Here is a 23,249-nt window from a genome sequence, read left to right as displayed (position 1 = left end):
AATTTTATTTTACAGACCTTAGCCAATTCTGTAGTGTAAAGTAAGTGTCCCACCGCATACTAACTTGTTGAATTAATGTATCTGTGGCTAGACTCTCTACTACTTGTTATTTCTTTTCCATTAATGAATTATTTATAGCGTATTTTTAAATATTAAAAAGGATTCATTTTTCTTCTCCTTGTTGTAGGAAAGCATATGTACTAAAACTTTTCAATTATCCCTCAAAAGAAAAAGAATTTTTGTAATTAATTTTTTTCCACAGAGGAAGAATTTTGAGTGACTGTTGGACTTATGACCCATTGTAACTCACAAGTGATGATATAAATCATGCCAACAAATGCTAAAGAGTTCATAATATGATGATTTTCCTTATAATTTTTATTATTTAGAGGGGCATTCATTATTAGTGAGTTGTGGCAGAACCATTTGTCTATAGAATATCATCTTAACAGAGAAATTTACACATTTAAAATAAAGTTAATATAGCCGGGGTTTGTGGTGGACACCTATAGTCCTAGCTACTCAGGAAGCTGAGGCAAGAGGATTGCTCCAGCCCAAGAGTTTGAGGCCGCTATCAGCTATGATGCCATGTCACCTCTACCCAAGGTAACTGAGTAAGACTCTGTCTCAAATTAATTAATTAATTAATTAATTGTTTTCTATTCCTAGAAATTCACTAGAGAAAACTTTGAAGTTCGAGGAAATGTCATCTGAGTTTGATAATTTCTCAATGAGGGCCTCTCTGATTACTAATCCTTAGTCATTCCTCATTTTCTTACCTCACATGGCATTTATTGTATATATTTGTAAACTACTGTGCATTATTTTTTATCTCTTTCTTATCTCTTTCTGGAAGCATCAAGGTTAGGAATCATGTCTTATGGCTTTTTGTCACTTGTGCCTGGCACTTAAGTGTGTGTGTATGTATACAGTGGGTGCCCAAAATATGTATACATATTTGAAGAAAGGAAAATACTGTGTTATACTTGTAATACTCAAGTCACATGGATTTCTGCAATTATAAGTGCAGCTCAATGTGACTTGTAGTCATCATTTGTCGTTGACACTGTTGAGTACTACAATTTTAATACAGATTTTTCCTTTCTTAAATGTGTCTACACTTTTTGGCACCATCTACCTTTGTATGTGTATGTATATGTATATGCACACATTCATACATACATGTATATATTCATGCTATGGGCTGCTTAATGTTATAGAAATAACATTGTCAAAATATTCACAAGAGAGATTTCTTGATGTTTCAGGAGTCAAAGATTTAGAAATGTTAGATTTATATAGAATGAGAAAGTTTTTTTCTTTTCTTTCTTTTTTTTTTTTTTTTGAGACATAGTCTCACTGTCTCCAAAACTTCAAACTCTTGGGCTTGAGAGATCCCCTTGCCTCTGCCTCCCAAGTAGCTGGAATTACAGGCACCCACCATATGCCTGGCTAGATTTTTTTTCTATTTTTAGTAGAGATAGGGTCTTGCTCTTGCTCAGGCTGGTCTTGAACTCATAAGCTCAGATGATCTACTTGCCTTGGCCTCCCAGAGTGCTAGGATTACAAGCATGAGCCACCATGCCCCAGCCAGAATGAGAAAGGAAAATTTTTGTCAAGTCTCCGTGTTTTTATGGCTGAATAGTGTTCCATGGTATACATACACCACAGTTTATTAATCCATTCATGACTTCATGGACACTTGGGTTGATTACACATCTTGGTGATTGTCAATTGAGCTGCAATTAACATTATACTACAAATGTCCATATAGTAAAATGATTTTTTTCCTTCTGAGTAGATACCAAGCAATGGAATTGTGGGATCAACTGGAAGGTCTACTTTTAGATATTTGAGGATTCCTCATACTTTTTTTCATAAAGGCTGTATTAATTTATAATCCCACCAACAGTGTAAGAGTGTTCCCTTCTCTCCACATCCACACCAGCATCTTCAGCTTTGGGACTTTGTGATATGGGCTATTTTCACTGGGGTTGGGTGATATCTCAGAGTGATTTTAATTTGCATTTCTCTGATGATTAGGGATGATAAACCTTTTTTCATGAGTTTGTTGGCTATTCATCTGTCTTCTTCAGATAATATTCTGTTCATGTCTCTTACCTATAAATAAATAGGTTTGTTTACTCTTTTCTTATTGAATTACTTCGTTTTCTAATATAAACAAAAATAAAACCCTAAGCTTCCTAGTGACTTTCTGAACCCCTCTTGGACAGACGGACACCAAGAAAACCTTAATGAGTTCCTGTACATGAAGGGATGCAAGGTCAGATGCGCCTCCCTGTACCCCTTCCCTTTTGAGGTTTAGACAACAAAACCAGCATTAACGCTAAGACTGAGATCATAAGACTGACAGAATCTTTGTGAACAATAAGATGCTCAATTATTAAGAGAGCCTAAGGACATGCAGAGAAAAATTTAAATCATCTACAGGTCATCAATTTGCTTGACAGATCACTTCAGTCAGTATATTGTGGCTTATCTCTTATTAACAAACTCCCTTATCCTACTTTAAAACATTCCAAGCCTTTGGACAAGGCTTTATTTCTTTAACTAATAAAAAAAATTAAAAAAAATCTTTGAATTGATCTATAACCTATAATACCCCCTCCCTCTTTGAGATGTCCTGCCTTTTTGGCCAAACCAATGTATACTTTCCCTGTATTGATTTATGGTTTTACATGTGATTCCTGTCTTCATGAATGTCTAAAACCAAACTGTGATCTGGCCATCTTGGACACATTTTCTTGGGACCTCTTGAGACGATGTTCCCTAGGCCCTGGGGAATATTTAGCTGAAAATAAACATCTTCAAATTATTTTTAAAAAGAATGAGAACATTTTTATTCAGAGCTAATATAGTCTAGTTTTTCTATGACCTACAACAGTCTATTTTGTTTTCGTTTGTGTTTTTATGTATAACTAACACCATACCTAGATGTGGATGCCACGCCTGGCTCTAACACTACTTAGCTCTGTGTCATTAGAGTAATTCATTCACTTAATTGAGCCTTTGTTTCCAAACATGTAAAATGATGGAACTGAGCAATTGGAATTTTAAGGTCTTTTTTAGTTTTTAGACCCTGGGTATAAACTAGTAGTATTCCTAATTATCTGAGGAATACAGAGATGTCCAAATCATTTGTACAGGATCAATGAATTTACATTGACAGAGCAATGTTAATGCTAGTATTACTAATCTACGGCAAGCTTTGTACTTAGAGCTGTTTGAAACCACATGAAGGAAGTAGATATTCTTATCAAAATTTAACTAAGCATTTTAAATATGTGGTTTTTATAGGCCCCTATTTTAGCACCTGCACACTATAATATCTGATGTAGGTGGCAAGTACAAAATTAATTTTACTGTTGCATCCTAGTGGGATAATGCCTGCTCCTATTCCATAATTGGTGATAGTTCAGTACTCATATCCCAAGAATTATCTTTTTTACAAATATTCTGCTCTGGGCCATAGCCAGGTGCTCCATTTATGAGAACAGACCTCATTCCAGTCTGACTAGGGGTATTTCAGTCACACTCTGTCTGCCTTGTCAAAATTTTCTTTAGCTTGATTAAATACTTGTTGCCAGATCCCCAAGCGAGAACATTTATGGAACAATGTGCTCTTTCAAAGCCACTAACCCTCTTTAACCCTGATTGCACAATTCATTTATTCTTTAATTAATTGATGGCCAAGAGGTAATACGTGAGGGCACTTTTGTGCCCATGGATGTTTACTTTATATACAAAATAGCTGAGGTTAGTAATTCAAGATACAGTGTTGCCCAATCAGTGAGACTGAACTCTTAATAATCAGAAAACTCTATATTAATTAATTAGTCTTTACCTGAATTTACTTCAGACTAAATGAAGGTAGATTAGAGTTAAGAGGGTCACAAGTTTCCAGAAAGAATATGTCTGGGGCATCAAAATTCAAGATGTAAGGAGACATCTTGAAATTTAAAATTATGACATATTGGTCCTAACAAAACAAGATATTTTTAAAGGTATCTTGCTTAACTGAAGTCTCATGAATTGCAACATGTTATAGCCAGGAATAAGATGATAAAGCATGCTAAAGGAAGCCAATTAACTTTGGCATGTGAGTCAATACAGAGATCTTCCTTCAAGACAGAGTACTTCATCACAACCATTTTCTGGCTGCAGTTTTGCAAAAAAATATTAGGAGCCAGGTTTGGTGAAACTAAACTTATTAGCATGAATTATTTTAGGGCCATCTCACATTTATCTATCTCAGGGGCGTTTTCCACTGCAGTCAATATTCTCCTAAACAGTTTTTAATATGTGCTGTTTAATATGTGACTCAAATAAGAGCCACATGTTCTTGGAATAGTCATCTGTGTAGCCAGGTGTAACAAAAGACTTATCCTCAGCTAGGTGAGGGGGTACTCCATTCTCAAATTCCATTCTCAAATTATAATAGCTCTTGACCTTGCATGTGATCTCTGAATGGTGAAAGGTGAGGCACGGAAGGTACTGAGTAAAGAAAATCAGGTCTTAGGAAGGTAAAGAGAAGAACATTAGATCAATTGTCCGGATGAGAGTCTTTTGACATCACAGGAGCCAAAAGAAGGAAAACGATTGTATTCTCATCTGAGGAATTTGTGAGATGGCGTTGCTATTTTGAACATGTAGTGCTTTATAGTAATTACTAAATGCAGTTTGTCTCCTCTGTGGTTTATAGATTTTTTTCTTTTAAATTATGTTCAGAGAAGTTTAAAACCTGCTGAAATTAAATAGCTCTTAAACAGTAGGAATTAGGATTTTAATCCAGGCAAATTCATATCCACTGCCTTTCAGATACCTATGCTGAATCTCCTAGTCTTCACTGCCCAACAGTGAGTTTGCACTTCAAGGAAGGTGGCATAGGTGATATACGGGGTGGCCATAAAGTTTGTGTGCAATTTAATTTTAAATTAAAAATGACCAAACTTCATGGCCACCCTGTTTTTTAAATCGCACATGAATTTTATGGCCAACCCTGTATATGTAGAATACTCAGCTTCTGTTGATTCATTTTTTAGGTTTTATTTATTCTGAATTATCTGAGTCAGACTTTCTGGACATATTTCTACAAATTCAAGGACTTTTCTGTGGTTTTCCTGTCTAACACAAGGTTTATATGAATTAGAATTTTAAAAGTGCCAATAATTAACAAATGGACCTCACGCACTCAGTGTTTCTCTCAGGTGTGTGCAGCTACTTAACCATTAAGCAAAATTTTACCTCTGTGAAAAAACCCCTTAAGATCATGGCATGAAGGTATCCAAATTGATCTCTATAAGCTAGAAAATATTTTGTATCTTAAGAAGAAAACTTAAGAGAAAACAACAACCACCTTAGCCTTGAGGCATTGCAATCCTCCAATTCTGACACCCAATACTCTTAGTTGAGAAATGAGTCTTTCAGAAAAACAGATATGAGAAAGATTCTTCCAGTCTGGAACATAGATTATTGACTTTTGATGAATTAGTCTGTTTGATTTGAGGCCAAAATAGCCTCTTACATTACATAGATGTGGCCAAACTAGATAGTAAATTAAAGAAGATCCCATCCTCAGAATATTACCTGATGGTCTTCTGCTATTGGTCAAGTTTAAGTGTAGGAAATATGGACTGGCAAACTCACATATTAAGAATTACTTAGCTAACTTGTAATTATTTATTCAAATTATTAGGTAGTAGTTTCCTTACTAGTATGTGCATTGATTTGTTTGTGTGTGTTTCTATTGTCTGTTTCTAATAAGACCTTAATCTCTTTAAAGGTAAGGATAATGCTTTTACTTTACCACTGCAAGCCAGCACCTAGTATATATACTCAGAAAGTACCTGAATGAATGAATGAATGAATTCATTACTCTCATTGGAAATACTGAAGAGAATTTGTCTCAAGCTATTGCATTTTTCCACTTGTAATAATTTGGGCATAAGCAGTTATAAATTTAAGAGTGGGAGGGAAGCTTTCCCATGTTCTCTGAGGGGGGAGGAGGAATTAACTTCATTTTCCTACCTAAACCCTCCTTCTTTCATCTCTCTCATATCAGTGCAATGGATTACCTCTGCCCAAAGTAATTTTACTTACACTTCATGTGGATTAAAGAAGGGGCCAAGAAAATTCCTGTAGATTGCTGTCAATTTTGATGTGCTTGTACGCATCTTACACTCATGTATATGCTTACATGTAAATATTCATAAGCATGCTCAGATTAATGTACTGGGACATGATAAATGTTGTTGGCCACTTAATTTTTCTGCAAATCTTATGATCCCATCTGTAATGCAATTGAATTATTATTATGTTTATGCAATCCCATTTACAGCTTTGGTTGATGTCCTCATGGTGCAATTGACTGTCATGATCAAAGGAAAATAAAACAAGGGTCATAGTCTAATCAATATATTGCGGGAAGTTAAACAGTGATATATTCTAAGTGGAAGAAAGAAAGGGGTTTTTGTTTCTCATCTTGTATTTCTAGTATACATGTATATTGATTTGAGTGCTTGTTTATCAATTTAACTTACAAAATGAATTTTATATATGTATAGACTGAAAAGTCTATCTAATCTATCTATCATATATCCTATTACAATAAATTTTTATAACATAGAAAATTATTTTTGCTGTAATGAGGTGAGTCAACTTAAATATTGGCTAACCCAAGTGGTTCATTGACTGGGACTTAGAAATCTTGTGTAAGAAAAATTTTGTAAAACATTTCACTGCAAGGGTATTTTTGAACTTTATTTCCTTCAGACATTTAATTTAATACCAATGGAGATCAACGCCACTAACCATACCCATACCATAGGGAAGACATTGCCTTCAAACTCATTATTAAGACAACAATATGGGTAGAAGGAGTAAGGCTTTGGAAAGACATGGAAGTGAAAATTCACATTTAGACCTACTGGGAAAATTCTTGGATACCACAAAGTCTTTGATTATCCTGAAAAAGAACAGTGGAATGGGATCTTTGTTCCTAGATATCTAGGGGTGGGGGAAAAAGGAGCAGACATCTAACTACATGTACTATATAGATATTTTTAAGTTCTAACATGACTGAAGAACAAAAAAAAAAATGCAGTGATATCTCTCACCCTTACCCAATCACTGACAAGTCTATTTCAGAATGAACTCAACTTCATTTTATGCAAAAATGTAGCCAAAATATAAATGTTTACATGTGCAAATGTAACTCAGTGTTGTTCAAAAGACATGTTAAGGATTTGCAGATAAACATACAAAATCAAGAGGAAATAAAACAAAATTCTTAGAATACTAAACATATTATTTGACAATAATAATAGGCGATACTTATATATTGCTTACTGTGGACCAGGCACTGTTCTAAGGTGCTTTATCCACATGTGAGCTGCCTTCTATGCTTTATCTAAGTGGCCTTAGTTTTCATGTCAAGTGTGGCACATACTAGTCTTATCCCGCTTTACAGAAGAGGAATCGAGAATGTATTTGAGTCACCGGGCAAGAGATAAGTTTCTTAACTTCTCCCTTTTATGAATTTTCACCTTGATTGTGGCTGTGCTAGTATTATTTCCTTTTGTGACCTCTGTGACCTCTATGATCTAAGCTCAAAGCCTACTTTTCAAATTTGTAGAAGTCCTTGGCATTTTTCTACCTGAACACTTAAGATCACTTCTAATGACTGGTACGTATTTTCGTTCTTTCTGAGAAAGGCTTGAAATCGATTAGCCTCTCTTCAAGAATCAACTGAGAAAACTTAAGGACACTTAACAAAACTTTAATTTTCAATGACAAATTGAGGCACTGGGAATATTTGACTGAACATTTTATAGGATATCAGGCTGTGGTTAATAAAAAGCATGCAGTCATTAGGTTCCTTATAAGTATAAAGTATGATAAAACATAAATCATGAATCTCTTACATAGTAACAGAATAACTGCTACACTAAAATATTTGGCATTCTGCAGCACAGCTAAAATTCCAAGCAGTCTTTCATTTTAATGACCACAGAAGGGTAATTAAACTGTTTCAAAATCTTTCCTAAGTAATTCTCCTTGGGCCAAAACTGTGAAGTAAATAGTCTTCTTGAGATGGTGTTACTAAGGAGGACCCCTCAGCTTTCTTGAGAACTGTTAATTGTTCTAATAGTTTTTCCAGTTGACTTTGAGAAGACAGACATTGACATTAATAAAGTTAAAGTAGGAAGGTTAAACTATAAGTTAATATAAGTTAACACAGGAAGGTTAAAACTTGAATTTGAGACATTTTAACAATATTTTCCAAGAACGTCCGGATTTTTTCTTAATCTCTATTTCATTTCATCTGAATTAGAAAGGTTATTATATTAGTGAAGTGTAAAAATGTCACTATAATCCAGAATATATATGATTAATAAAAATCTACAAGTGGTCTGGAGGTAGAAGAGAGGTAATGGAGGGACAAAATTTTAGTTTTTTCCTAGCTTAATTAATACTATTGGGTAAAAAATACAGGATTGATCCTTATACTTTTAACAGGATTTTCTCATCCTACAAACTCTTAACTCTTTCTCATACTACATTTATATATATTATAATATACACACACTACACATATATGTGTATATATACATATATTTACAAACATATACATATTTTCCTCTGTTATTCCAGGGAAGATTTAGGGGAGTTTTAGCTTGATATGTTTTATTTGTGTATGAAATGAAAACCTTAATTTTCAACCATTAGAAAAAAAAGTATACCATTTAGACTAAAATTGTGTGGCCATTTCATACTTTTCCTTTACCAGATTATTCAATTTAATTCAATCTCCCATATTTAAGGCCAAGTTTCTGAAGCAATTGTAAACATTTAATTCATTTGTTTTATTTTTATTAAATCATAGCTGTGTACATTAATGCAATCATGGGGTACAATGTGTTAATTTCACATACAATTTGCAATGCTTTCATCAAACTGATCAACATAGCCTTTATGGCATTTTCTTAGTTATTGTGTTAAGACATTTATATCCTACATCTAGTAACTTTCACATGGACTCTTGTGAGATGCACCGTAGGTGTGGCGCCACTAATTACTCTCCCTCCACCCATCTTCTTGGGCTATAATTGGGTTATAGCTTTCATAAGAGAGCTATAAATTGGTTTCATAGTAAGACTTTTAATTTTTTTTTTCATACCCAATAGATAGGCATTTCTTAACTGTGAAATCATAAAGACTTTCAGGGATTCAATTTCTTTGACATGCTTGTCATCCTCTTCCCCTATGTTCTACTGTTATCTTTCAACATTAAAAAACAATTCTGAGAGAATTTTCTCTGCATGTAAATTGATGCAGTATTTATTTATCAGCTTCCATGAAATTCTGGTAGGGTCTTTCTACTTTATTCCTGGATTTGTGTTGTATAGAGTTATCTGGGGGACCAGGTACAAGGACAGGTGGCTTGCTCACATTTCAGATAGTGTTGTCCAGAAAAACACTTCTGGGTCTTAGAATTGAGAAGGACTCCCTGCTGCTCAAAATGGGTGCCTAGTTTAAATGCCTGCCAAAGACTATGCTTCTTGGCAGATGTAGAAAATTGTAATTGTTTTCAGCATTTCAGTTCTCTGTAGTTAGTCAGACAGTTTTATGCCATAGTCACTTAAAAACAATGAAAAGCAGGATAATGAAGCAATTGAAGCCTTTTTACCAACCATGGCTTTTAGAGGAAATGAAGCAAAAGAAACTTTTTTCATTGATAAAAACATAAGTTAGAGACTGAGAAAGCTAGGGAGAAGTAGACTGTTAGACTGGGCTAGGTGATTTCAGGTCAATTGGGCCCAGAACCTTCAAAAGAACTATTAGATTAAATCATGTGAAATTGCTAATATTTGTGACTCTTTTGACCTACAAAAATGTGAATTTCATATAGTTCAATTTCGTTTTATTCCTTTCCTCCAGAGAAAAATGTATTAGCAGCTTTAATGTTAGATTCCTTGGAGGCAAACCCTACCTCTGTCACTGAAAATCTTTGTGATTCTGGGTAAATAGTTGCGATTCTTTGCACCTCAGCTTTACCCGTACAGTATTTCATTATATTACTAAAGGCATCGATTTAAGTGTCCTTTTACTGTTTCTTTTACAATTTAGTTGTATTCAGTTTGGGGTTATTACTAGCAATACTGCTACAAATAATTCTTTTATATGTACCTTGCTGCTCAAGAGTAATCCTTTCTCTAGGCTATATACCCAGGAATGGAATTTCTGGATCATAGGATGCACACTTTTCTACAATTGCTATATAATGTTAAATGTTTTTTTTAATATAAGTGTAGAAAATTACATTCTAACCAGAAGCACATAAGTTCCTATGGCTCCATGCTTATCCACACAAGCATGGCCACCCTTTGATTTCTGCCAGTCTGGTGAGTAATAGCTGGTATTTAATAGTGATATTAAATTTCCCTGATTGCTAAGAACTTTGTCCATCTTTACAAATGTTTATAGGCCATTTGGATTACTTTTGTCAAGTACCTCTTCAAGTCTTTTGTCCTTTTCTCGATTGCATTTTTTTGCTACTTCCTTCTTGATTCAAGGAATGTTTTTATATACTCAGGTTACTAGTCTTACGCTGTTTACTCATATTACAAATCTCTTCACTACCTCTGTGGCTTCTGACTCTGCCAAGTGTCACAGAGTTTCTGTTGTCTTTTCCCTACATTTTATTGAGGTATAATTTCTATTAAAAATTCATTTTGGGTATCTTCTCATAAACAAAAGGTCCACATTTTGACATCGTCGGATTTATCACTTTTTTACAATTATGACTTTCTGCATTTTGTTTAGTAAATACTTCTTTTACTGCAAGATCATGAAAATATTCTCTTATATTACTTTCTGAAATCTTGATTTCTTCCTGAAATCTTAATTTTTTTATTGTTTGGGATTCATTGAGGGTACAAAGAATTAGGGTACAGTGATTGCAGTTGTTAGGTAAAGTCCCTCTTGTAATTGTGTCCTGCCCCCAAACGTTGTGCCATACACCATACCTCCAACTCCCTCTACTCCCCTCTCCCCAATCCCTCATTCCATTCCTCCCTCCACTTGTGTTAGATAATCTACTTCTTCATATTAGAATTGAGTACATTGGATTCTTGCTTCCCCATTCTTGTGATGCTTTACTAAGAAGAATGTGTTCCACAGCCATCCAGGTTAATATAAAATGTGTAAAGTCTCCATCTTTTTTAATGGCTGAATAGTATTCTATGGCATACATATACCACAGCTTGTTAATCCATTCCCGAGTTGGTGAGTATTTAGGCTGTTTCCATCTGAAATCTTGATAATTTTGTATTTCATATTTAGACTTTTTTATATTTTTTTTTTCAGTTTTTGGACTCGGCTGGGTTTGAACCTGCCACCTCCGGTATATGGGGCTGGGGCCCTACTCCTTTGAGCCACAGGTGCCGCCCCATATTTACACTTTTAATGCTATTCTAATTCATTTGGGTTGTAGTATGAGGTAGTAGTCTGATTTTATTTTTTTTCCATATTGTGATCCAGCTTTTCCAACAATACTAATGGAAAAGTTAAAATTTTCCATATCAATCTGCAAATCCACTTATGTCATATATCAAGTTTTCATTTATGGTTGGATCTGGATTCTCTTTTTTATTCTGATCCATTAGTCTATTTGACTATCCCTTCCTCAATATTACACTCACTTATTTACTGTAGGCTTATGATATTAATATGTCTTGATATATGACAAAACAAGTCCTCCTACCATGTTTTTCTACTTAATGAGTGTCTTGACTATGTGTAGTTCCTTTGTACATCCATGTACTAAGTAGCACAGTCTTAGTTGAGACTTTAATTAGAATTATGTTGCAACTATGTATCAATTTAGGATAACTGAAATCCTTGAAATAGTAAACCTTCCTATCTATAAACATGGCATATTTCTCCATTTATTTAAATCTTTACTTCTTCAATAAAGTTTGATAAATTTTTCTATAGAAGTCTTCCATAACTTTTATTAAAATTATTTCTAACCATTCACATCAAAATTGTAAAGTTACTGTAAATGGAATCATTTTAAAATTTCACTTTCAATATTTTAAGTATTTGTTAAAATGCAATACATTAGCATAAAATCTGGGCATCAGCATAAAAGGAGAAATCTTGTTAAACTCAGGGTCTCCTCCACTCACAGGGGCTGACCCATTCCTTCTCTCTGTAATGTACAACTTTAGCACTTTGCCTCCTTGCACTTCCTTGTTCTGTTCATTTACTTCATTGCCTTGGTACCAGTGACCATTCTTTGGTACTGGGAACCAAGAACCTGAGGACCTGACATCTGGTACCAGACACCCCACTATATTTTCTTATTAAATGTTATAATTTGTCTGTAGAGAGCTTGGAGTTTTTATATACTCAGTGATATCATCTATAAATTTAACACTGTTTCTCCTTTTTAAATCTCTACCTGCCTATCTAATTTATCTATCTATGTAGCTAGCTATTTTTTAAACCTAACTTCTTTATCTAAAAGCACTATCAATACAATACTGAATAGCAGTGCTCATACCCAAAGTCCTTGTCTGATTACCTATTTTGAAAAGAAAGATTTCATTGTTTTATCATTCATATGATAATTGCTGTATGTGTTTTGCAGATGCCTTTTGTCGGATTAATGAAATTTCCCTTCATTTTTTATTAGCTGAAATATTTAACATGAGGGGATTTTAGATTTTATCAGATGATTTTCTGTACCTATGACATTATCACTTGGTTTTTATTTTTCAATCTGTTAAAGTTGTGAAATACATTACTAGGTTTTCTAACATTAAACCAACTTTGCATTCCTAGGACAAACCTAACATGGTCATGATGTATTTTTCTTTAGACATATAACTTCTTTCACTTTTCTAATGTCTTGTAGAATTCTTTTACATCTATGTTGATACGTGAGATAGTTTTGCATTTTTTCTCACCAATATCAAAGTTATTCTACATTCATAAAATAAGGAATAACATCTTGCTATCATTACTTCATAATGTTTTATATAAGATTATGATTTTTTGTTCCTTTAAGTTTTCCTGGAACTCTATCCATGTACACCAGGAACTGTCATAGCAGAAGGAAATTTAATTTCTTTAATGATTATAAAAGCATTAATATTTTCTTTGACCCATAAGCCAGTGTAATAATTTGAATAATATCACTCCAAAACTCTTGTCCACTCAGGATCTCAAATATGATGCTATTTAGAAATAGAGTCTTCACAGATATAATTACTTAAGTAGATTGGATTAAGGTGGACCTTAAATCCAGTATAACTGGTGCCTGTATAAGAAGGTAATTTAAGGAAGCAGGGGATGCATAAGAAGAAGCCTATGTTAAGATAGAGGCAGAGATTTTGGCAGCAACTATCACAAGCTAGGATGTTTTTTTCTTCAACAATTCCAGAAGAAACCAACCTAGATTTTGGACTTCTGGCCTCCAGACTGTAGGAGAATAAATTTATGTTGTTTTAAACCATTGAGTTTGTATTTTTTTTTTTTTTTACAGCATCCCTTGTAAACTAATGTTGCCAGTTTTGTCAAGCTATATTTTTCTAGGAATTTGTCTAATTTTTAAGGTTTTGGCACAAAGTTATTTATACTGTCCCTTTGTTATGTTTTTAATTTCTGTAGCATTTGCAGTGATGTCCCTTTTGGATTCCTAATATTCATGGTTTATTCCTTCTCTTTCTCATTCTCTCCATTTTAATCAGTCTTGTCAGTGGTTTGTTACTGTAATTTTCTTGAATTACTGTTGTTTGGTTTAATTGATTTGATTAAGTTTTTCTTAATTTTATTAATTTCTCCTTATGTCATTATCATCCCCCATTCTAATTTCTTTGGCTTTAATTTACTATTCTATTCCTAATTTTTTGAGGTATACGCCTTGCTCATTAATTTGCAGCCTTATTCTTTGTAGCACATGCATTTAAGACTACATTTCTAGTTTTAAATACTGCTTTCAATTCATCTGATGAATTTTGATATTTGGCATTTTATTATAATTCAGTTTATATTTTTTCTACTTTTCAACATGATTTTTGATCCATGGATTATTTCAAAATGCTTATTCATTTCCAAACACTTGCCAGTTTTCTAGTTATAATTTTATACTTCATTTTTAGCTTATATGCTTTATGTTCAAAAAACAGGTTCTATGTGAATTCAGTTTTGTCCATTTTGTTGAAACTTTTTTAATGGTCTAGAAAATAGTCAACTTTTGTTAATACTCCATGTGTGCTCAAAAGTAATTTGTATTACACATTTGGATGAAGCATATTATGTATTCAATGTGATCAATTTTGAAACTCATGTTTTTCAAACATTTCATAAATTTAATTTTTTCCAGCTTGTTCTGTCAGTTAGTGAAATTATTTATTCATTTTTGTATTTCTATAAATTTTTATCTTACATATTTTGTAACCATGTTATTAGGTGCATACAAATTTAAACCTGTTACTTATCCATGGTTAATAGACTCTAGTATAACACCTAATGTCTCTAGTAATGTTCTTTTATTTTCTTAGCTATTTTCTATTAAAGTAGCTATACCATCTTTTCTTCAGTTATTAATTACATAGTGTGTTTTTCTATTCTATTAATTTCAATATTTCTATATCCTTATGCTTTATATGTATCTATGATTGATAGCATAGATTTGAATTTAATTTTTCTTTGTTTTAACCTGGTTTGACAATCTTTATCTGAAGCTTTAGTCCATTTACATTTAATGTAAATACTGATATGTTTGGGTTTATAGCTACTATCTTATTTAATGCATTCTAGTTCCTCTTTTTTAAAATTTTTCTTTCCTTTCTACCCCTTTTTATTTCAATCATTTCTTCAACATATCAATTTTTCTATCTGCTTCCTTTTCAAAATTGTACACATTTCTATGTTATTTTCCAGGTTCCTTTATAAATTAAAGTATAATTTTTTAATAAGGTCTAAAGCAGTGGTTCTCAACCTTTCTAATGCTGTGTCCCTTTAATACCGTTCCACATGTTGTGGTGACCCCCCAACCATAAAATTATTTTCATAGCCAGTACAATGTAAATGCTATGTAAATAGCTGTTATACTATATTGTTTTTAATTTGCATTATTTTCATTGTTGTGTTGTTAGTTTTCATTTTGTTCAAATTGTTTGATCTTTGGTTGGTTGAATTTGTAGATACAAAAGGCCAACTACATATATAGTCACATATACGACTGCACACACACAAACACACATACACATATTCATCCACCATACTTGTTTGGTAGTATTGTTCCCCAAAAGCCTAGTCTACCAGATTTTAGAAAACAGAATTCATTGCTAAATAAACTTATGTATTTTCCTGCATCTAGTGTCTCCAATAGTCATATATACAAGTTGACATTCAACAAAAGAAAATAAAGCTCTGAACTGCAAACACTTTGTAATCAAATTGTAGAGTTGTTATTTGAATAGCTGCTGGTCTCTGACTATAAATACACCTCTGAAGGCCTTCCAGAATAGTGGCAATGTGAGTTTGAACCAGATGATGGCACCATCATCCATGTGAAGCAGTTATCCTGCTTGAGTTGAAAGGATTTTTACTTAGATGAAGAATCTGTATTAAAGATGTTATGTGCCAAACATTAATACTGTCAACAGATGCTTGACCCTGCTTCCACCCAAAAAGACTCAGAAGAAAACATATTCTGTGGTTCTAATGTTTGTAAGGAAGAGAGGAATGAAATCTGTTTTAGTATCTGCTTTGCTAAATACTGTCTGTAATTTTGGGATTTAGTTTTCCCTTCTGAAAACTCAAGAACATTCCCTGTTTTAAAGGATTGTTCAAGGATAAATTAAAATAAAGTGTATGAATGAGTCTAACATTTAAGATACTAGCTGCAGTCTTCCACCCAAGATAAGCGACTTCTACTGCCTGTGTTTCCACTGTCCTGAGAAGTTGTCCACTGAACTGAATCAGATTCAGGTGCAGGCACCCTTTGTTGTTGTTGTTATTTTGTTTTGTTTTTACCTCAAAGACCCATGTAGGCAAATTAAAAATGCTGCAGCAACAAGAGGCAATTTGATCTTTGCCAAATGTCTTCTAGAATGAAATTCAGGGAAGGCTGGTTAGTCTATGATTAAGGACATGGGATTTTTACACAGAATTTTTAATATTCTGTTTCCTCCTCTATCTATCTATCTATATCTAGCAATATCTCTACATACATATACATATATATTTATTTATTTATCATCCATTTCTTTTGTTTTGTGAGGAGTTTAAAAATATGTTGAAGAGAATCAAGATGGGAACTGGACTATTAACTTGGAACTTGAAGTTTTCCACTGCTGATCTGGAATAGCTATGTTTCCTTACCCGGTGACACAATCTTCCATCTGTCTCATATAGAGAAGACTTCATCTAGGTAGCTCTGTGTTTTCATAACAGGAGATGTAAACTGTATTTTTTCTCTACATGGAAATGACAACAAGGGTAATTTCCATGGTAAAATGAACTATGTGTGATCATCTCCCTCTCTACCAAGACATGTACGATGCATACAAAACTAATCAATTATTTTTCAGCAGGCTGGAGGACACGTCCGTTTATAAGCTGAGATGACTGAGTTCGTTTTGCTTGTTTTTCAGAAAATGCTGATTTCCTTTGCTTTGCTTTTCTTTGTTGCTCAATCTCATCCTACTATACTATCATTCATCTAAGAAAGATTCTCAGAAGTTTCCAGCATGTGACCTTATATACAATCTGCCTGATCACTTTTATTCAGGGATTCTAAAATAACATTCTAATAAAATCAATTTCCCAGAATAATTGGATTAATAATCATTAAAACATAATAATGTACTAAGTGCAAGATACTTTATAAACATAACTGCTAACCCTCCAATGCCATGCCAGTTAGCATTAATTTCCCTGTTTTATAGGTGAGGAAATTTTTATTTAGAAATAAGTGGTCATTTGCCCTTAGAGAGAAAATGATGAAGTAATATTTAAAAGTATATCCATCTGAGACTAACACCCACTTTTTACTCCACTACACCACCTCAGGGAATACCGCTGAGAGTTAATGGTATGTCATGTGTATTGACTGATGCACTGACAAGTGAACTGACTTTCAATATATTCTACTTTCATCATTAAAAATCTCTTTATGATGGCTAGGCACCTGTAGCTCCATGGTTAGAGTGCTAACCCGGTGTACCGGGGCCTGCTAAACAAAAACAAAAAAATCTCTTCAGAAAAGGAAAAGTACTAATTCATACATTAGCAGCATAACCCACAAGTAGTGGAACAATTTATTTCTTATCAAACATTTTTCTGGCACATAAATGCAGACATTATTCATTTCCACAGGAATTCTTCTTGTCTCCTAAAGAAAGTAAGAAAACCACTACATATCTCAGGATTTTAGTTGGAACTGGGCATTTCAGATTTCCATTAGCTACCATTAGTCGGAGTTGTTGTTGATTTTAGAAATCCTCCAGAAGTTATTCAAAGCTGGTGTTAAATATTAGATATTGCACTTAGTGACATGAAGTTAGAAATTTCTACACTATATAACCTACTTATATTATGAATATATTTCTTAGTTATTGCTATGTTAACCAGTTTGATGAAAATATTTCAAATTGTATATGAAAACACCACACTGTACCCCATCATTGCATTAATGTATGCAGCTATCATTTAATAAAAAAAATTAAAAAAAATATGAATATATTTCTAAAAGTGACAATTTTCCTTGTTTCTTAGGGTTCTGTTACTCACTATTTGCCTAATGCCAAGCACAGTGCTTAACAAACGTCTGGTGACTTGTGATGCTTACATATAATCCCACAAGGTGCCTTCAAAGGTCATTTTCTGCTTACATTTTGTTAATTGTTCAGAGTGAGGTATGCTTTAGAACATAAAAATAAAACTAACTGGATTAGAAGTAGGTAAAGAAACATGAATGCTGAGATGGGCAATCAGGAAAATTTTCAGAAAAAGTAAGAGATAAGTCACCTTATTAGTACCTAATCACAATACTTTTTCACTATAATGAGCGAGGGCTAGAGGGACTATTTAATGGTTATTTTATTCAAGGACATTTTACTTATGTTTTGGTGCTATTTTTTAATGCATCAGATGGTAATGTTTTTCAGTGTATCAGCAAGTGTTTTTTTGTTGTTTTTTATTTTATTTTATTTTAGGGAGGAGGTCTCATTCTGTTGCCCAGGCTTGAGTGCAATGGCATGATCACACTTCATTGAAGGTTCAATTTGCGGGGCTTAAGAGAACCTCACTCTCCTGAGTAGCTAGAACTATGTGTGCACAATTACCTTGTTTCCCCTAAAATAAGACACTTTTATATTTATTTTTTTCTCAAGAAGACACAATAGGGCTTATTTTCATGGGATGGCTTATTTTTTATTAAGTATAATACAACAATCTACATTTATTCAAATACAGTAAATCATCTTCTTCTGGAACTTGACAGGGGGAGCCACCCTTGTTGGTGGGGCTGGCACTAGTGATGCGTGAACTCCTTTCCCCTAGCCATTCGCACATGTGCAATAGCATAGCCATGTCCATCACTAGGTCTTATTATTGGGATAGGGCTTACATTTAACAAATGCATAGAAATCCTGCTAGGGCTTATTTGGGGGATAGGTCTTATTTTCAGGGAAACACGGTATGCCCAGCTAATTTTTATAAGTTTTTTTTTTTTTTTTTTTTTAAAGAAAGGATCTTGCTATGTAGCCCAAGCTTATCTTCATCTCCCGTTCTCAAGTAATCTTCCTGCTTCAGCCTCTGAAAGTGCTGGGATTATAGGCATGAGTCACCATGCCTGGCCTGTTAGTAAGTTTTTACCTTAATGTTTTTGCCATAAATTTTCTCCTTCATAGAGTTGCCATGAAATTTTAAACACCTATTTACCCACAAGAATTAAATAGCATTGGATTAAGAATATATCTCTAAAAGTTGCAGACATAATAAGAACTTGCATTTTTTTTTTTTTTTGAGACAGTCTCATTCTGTTGCCCTGGGTAGAATGCTGTGGCATCATAGTTCACAGCAACCTCAAATTCTTGTGCTCGAGCAATCCTCTTGCCTCAGTTTTTCTATTTTTCTTTTTGCTGCAGATGGTGTCTCTTGTTCAGGTTGATCTCAAACCCCTGAGCTCAAGCAATTCACCTGCCTCAGCCTCCCAAAAACTTGCATTTTTAAAAAAAAACTATTAGTAGAAAGTTGCAATCCTGAATATGTTAAGTACAATAAAATTGGATCTCTCTATTTCCCCTTAAAGCTGGGCTGGCTTTATGAATATATTTAGTACGTACAAAAGGGACAATCTTGCACTACACTTGATCTTAGCCAAAAGGCCAAGAAGCAATAAAAGGGACAATCTCATAGAAATTTGGGAGCTAGAAAAATATCCCATTTACTTTATTATAGTCATTGAAATGTTACCATTATGAGCACTATTCTCACCAATTCCACTATGGAGTCTTGGCCCTCTGAATTCTCGGTCACCTACTATGTGTTCAATACACTCCATCATTATCATGTAACCTCATGTTGTTTACTATCTTTCTATATTAATTTCTGACTCCCAACAGCACACACAATCATACACCTGTGTACATATGTAATTGTAAACTCCCGCATAGGTAGAGATTGGGACAAATGCATGACGATGCCCAACTGTGTTTTGTTAGGTGTAGACATGCAGTGGATATTCAATAAATGTCTTTATATTGATTGTGGTTTGACCTATGACTTACAACAGTCTAACACTGATTTATTTTTTTGATCATTTTAGTGGCTTACTAGTTATTTCTGGGTCCATAAGAAATCCTTAAATTGTTAAAGATATGGAGTTTGGGCCCAGGGTGAAATGGAATGGGAGGTCTCTTTGTAAAACAAAGACTTTAATTTCATTTAGATACATGTTTCAAAAGGGATTCAGAAACTAAATCTAAGTGCACAAAGTGAAAGGCATTTTGGCAATTATATGATTTATTTTATCAGTGTCTAAAGAAAAATGTTTTAATACTAGTTCCCGAATAGATTCTGTGGTTGCGGTTATCTGATTTGGCTGAATAAAAGTGTAATATAAATGAATATTCAACTGCAGTTTTTGGAATGGATTCATCACATTGTTTAGCAAAAGTGAATATCTGCTCAATGCCCCTCCCCCAAAGCACTGGTAAACATAATTATTATTATTATTTTTATAGGGAATATTTTATTATTTTTATTTTTATTGTTTGGGGTTCTTCGAGGGTACAAAGAATTAGGTTACAGTGATTGCACTTGTTAGGTAAAGTCCCTCTTATAATTGTCCCCTGTGCTCAAGAGGTGTGCCATACACTGTGACCCTCATCCCCCTCCTTTCTTCCCTCTCCCCACTCCCTCATTGCCCTGCCCTCCACCTTGAATTGATTTGAGCTTTACTCTTATGTGAGTGTGTATTAGATTGTCTACTGGCTTCATATTAGAATTGAGTATGTTGGAGTCTTGCTTCCCCATTCCATAACTTATTATTAATAAAAGAAGATACCATATGACTTTGCAAAATTGTCTCTGTTTTGAGATGATTTAAAAGTCTACCAATACACCAAGATTACTCTAGGATCTAACACCAATATACCAAGATTACTCTAGGATCTAACTTTTGGAAAAGTGACACATAAAATGTATATAGCTAGTCACAATATGCTATTTTACTTCAACTCTCTCAGAGCTATTTTTTAAGATCATTTTACATGTGAAACAGGCTCTTATAACAAAAACAGAGTATAATTTGTTACAGTAATATTGTTTCATTTTGTGATTTGAGTGGGAAGAGAGGTAATATTTCTATCTTACAAATAGTTTTTTTTTTTTTTGAGTCAGAGTCTCAAGCTGTTGCCCTGGGTAGAGTGCCATGGTGTCATAGTTCACAGCAACCTCCAACACTTGGGCCCAAGAGATCTTCTTGCCTCGGTTTTTCTATTTTTAGTAGAGATGGGGTCTCACTTTTGCTCAGGCTGGTCTCAAACTCATGAGCTCAATCTATCCACCTGCCTTGGCCTCCCAGAATGCTAGGATTACAGGCATAAACCACCGTGCCCGGAATACAAATAGATTTTACACCAGTTTTTAATTCTGATTTAAGGTTCTGTTCATAAAACTGATTATTATGGGAAAGGGGGAAAGGAAGTTCTTGGGTGTCTGATTTTCAGGGTGAGGAAGGTAAAAAGGGTAAAGTCAGTTACTGAAGAAAATTTTTATTTATTTAAATTACCTGCCTAAGGAAGGACTTAGAATAATCATATTTTAGAGGCAAAGGCAATTTTAGAGACATCATACTCAATCTTCTTATTTCATAAATCAAAAGAGGCTCTAAAAAGCTGAGTGGCTTAACCTAGATTACACAATTACTGGCAATGCTGGAAGTAGAAGCTAGGCCTTCAATGCTTTTTCTGTCATTCCCTAAGATTAGCTAACTGAAGGAAAATTTAAAAACATAGACTAGTAAAGTAGTTCACCAAAAATACTAATCCATCTTGAATCTGGTATTAAACCCAAGTTATATTGATGGTTTACCAAAGGACTTTTAAACCCCTTGTAGCTTTACTTTCTAATGTTGCACCTTTCTAGATTCATTCTTTTCCCATTCTCAGTTTTAACTTCATCTTTTGGACTTTAGGCTATACTAGAATTAACAGCCGTTGTTGGACAAGAGATGAATAGGGATTTTTTTTATGCCTAAAATGATAATGACTTCAATTGAACCTATAAATATATGCAAGTATCTCCTCCATGATTTAAAGCACTTTCTTGACTTTGTGTTTCCTTCTAATAAGTGATCCCTTGTCTAGGGGTCAGATTCAAGCTCACAAAATGGTTTCATAAAAACCGAATACAACGTGTGCACTTCATTTGCAACTTAATTTAAATGAAGTGACTTATTCCTATCCTAATTGTTAAAAGTGAATATGAATTAGGTAGTAGATGATATTAAGTAACCTTTCTAATATTTTTAGGAAGGATAATTTTATGTTTAAGGTGTATAAATAAGAATGTATAAGAGCAGGACTTCCAGAATGGCAGAGTGGGAAAGTTGGTAAACTCTTTCTGAAAATCATTGAAAATATTTGTGAAACCACAAAAACCAATCATTTTAGGATACTGGAAATTAACCAAAGGCAAAACTACCTTAAAAGATACTCATTCAAAAACAACCTACTGAACTTTTTGGTAAGAACAGTGGGACTCATGTTTTAACATGGGGATAATTTCATTTCCCTCTTACCACAGCAATGGAGCAAAGCAGCCATGAAAAACTGGCAACCAGTAGAGCAGAGGCTGGCCTGTTTGGGAGATTCATGTAGGGTCTTAACCTTACATAACTCTCAATATTTTGACAATATTTACAGTAGTTCACTCGAAACAATTTATTCCTAGGGCATCGGGCTATTTGACCTCACTCTGAGTTCATGTCCTCAGAGTATATTGAAAACAGTAAAAATAAATTGGAGTCAATAACATAGTAGTTGCCTAAGGCTTTGAATTAAGTTAGAATAAATATAAGTCTGGCCCCAAATTTAAAAGGAATACATTGGTAATTGAAATAAGACCAATATAAGGAACTTTCAAATGTTCCAACGTATTCTAAGAGATCTAAAAGGCTTCAAACATGTTCATGTCTATGCATGTACCTAAGAAAGCCCAGAAAGGATACCAATAACATATCTCATATCTCTTGTTTCTGATGCCTGGATCAAGCAGGAAGTAAATACTAATATTGACTTATAAACTCTCTGAAATTTGAAGGAGTGAATTCACACAAAAATCTTTTTGGGAGAGGGTAGAAGAAAAACTGGCTTCCAGAACTTGATGAAATGTTATGAACAATCATTAGCTGCCCACAAACTACGATGATTCAGTGGCAGCTCTTAAGAATCCAGGATACAAAATAAGAAGAAGAATTAAAGGAAAAAAGTTATCAGAGGGAACAGCAGCCAAACATTGCCAGGAATACAGAATCTGTAGAATCAATCCAGGAAGGTCACTGAACCAAGCTGTAATGAAGAAAAAGCCTCAGCAACAACAACAATGGAGGTCAGGGGAGATTTGATTTCAAAGTCATTACAATATATTATTTAAAACATCCAGGTTTCATCAAGAAATTTTAAAACATGCCAAAAAAAAAAAAA

General features: G+C 33.8%; 1 protein-coding gene and 1 pseudogene across 2 annotated transcripts in view; both read right to left on the bottom strand.

Moving 5' to 3' along the window:
• The window catches only part of HTR2C (5-hydroxytryptamine receptor 2C), a 185,584-nt gene that overhangs the window by 135,130 nt on the left and 27,205 nt on the right, over positions 1-23,249 (bottom strand). The gene's annotated exons all lie outside the window — the stretch shown is intronic.
• On the bottom strand, positions 19,289-19,439 carry LOC111722289 (annotated as a pseudogene).

The sequence above is a fragment of the Otolemur garnettii genome, unplaced genomic scaffold, assembly GCF_000181295.1.
Source record: "Otolemur garnettii isolate 467f Iridium unplaced genomic scaffold, OtoGar3 scaffold00230, whole genome shotgun sequence".
NCBI lineage: Eukaryota > Metazoa > Chordata > Mammalia > Primates > Galagidae > Otolemur > Otolemur garnettii.
Note: the sequence above shows the minus strand (reverse complement) of the source record. Positions and strands in the feature narration are given on the sequence as shown.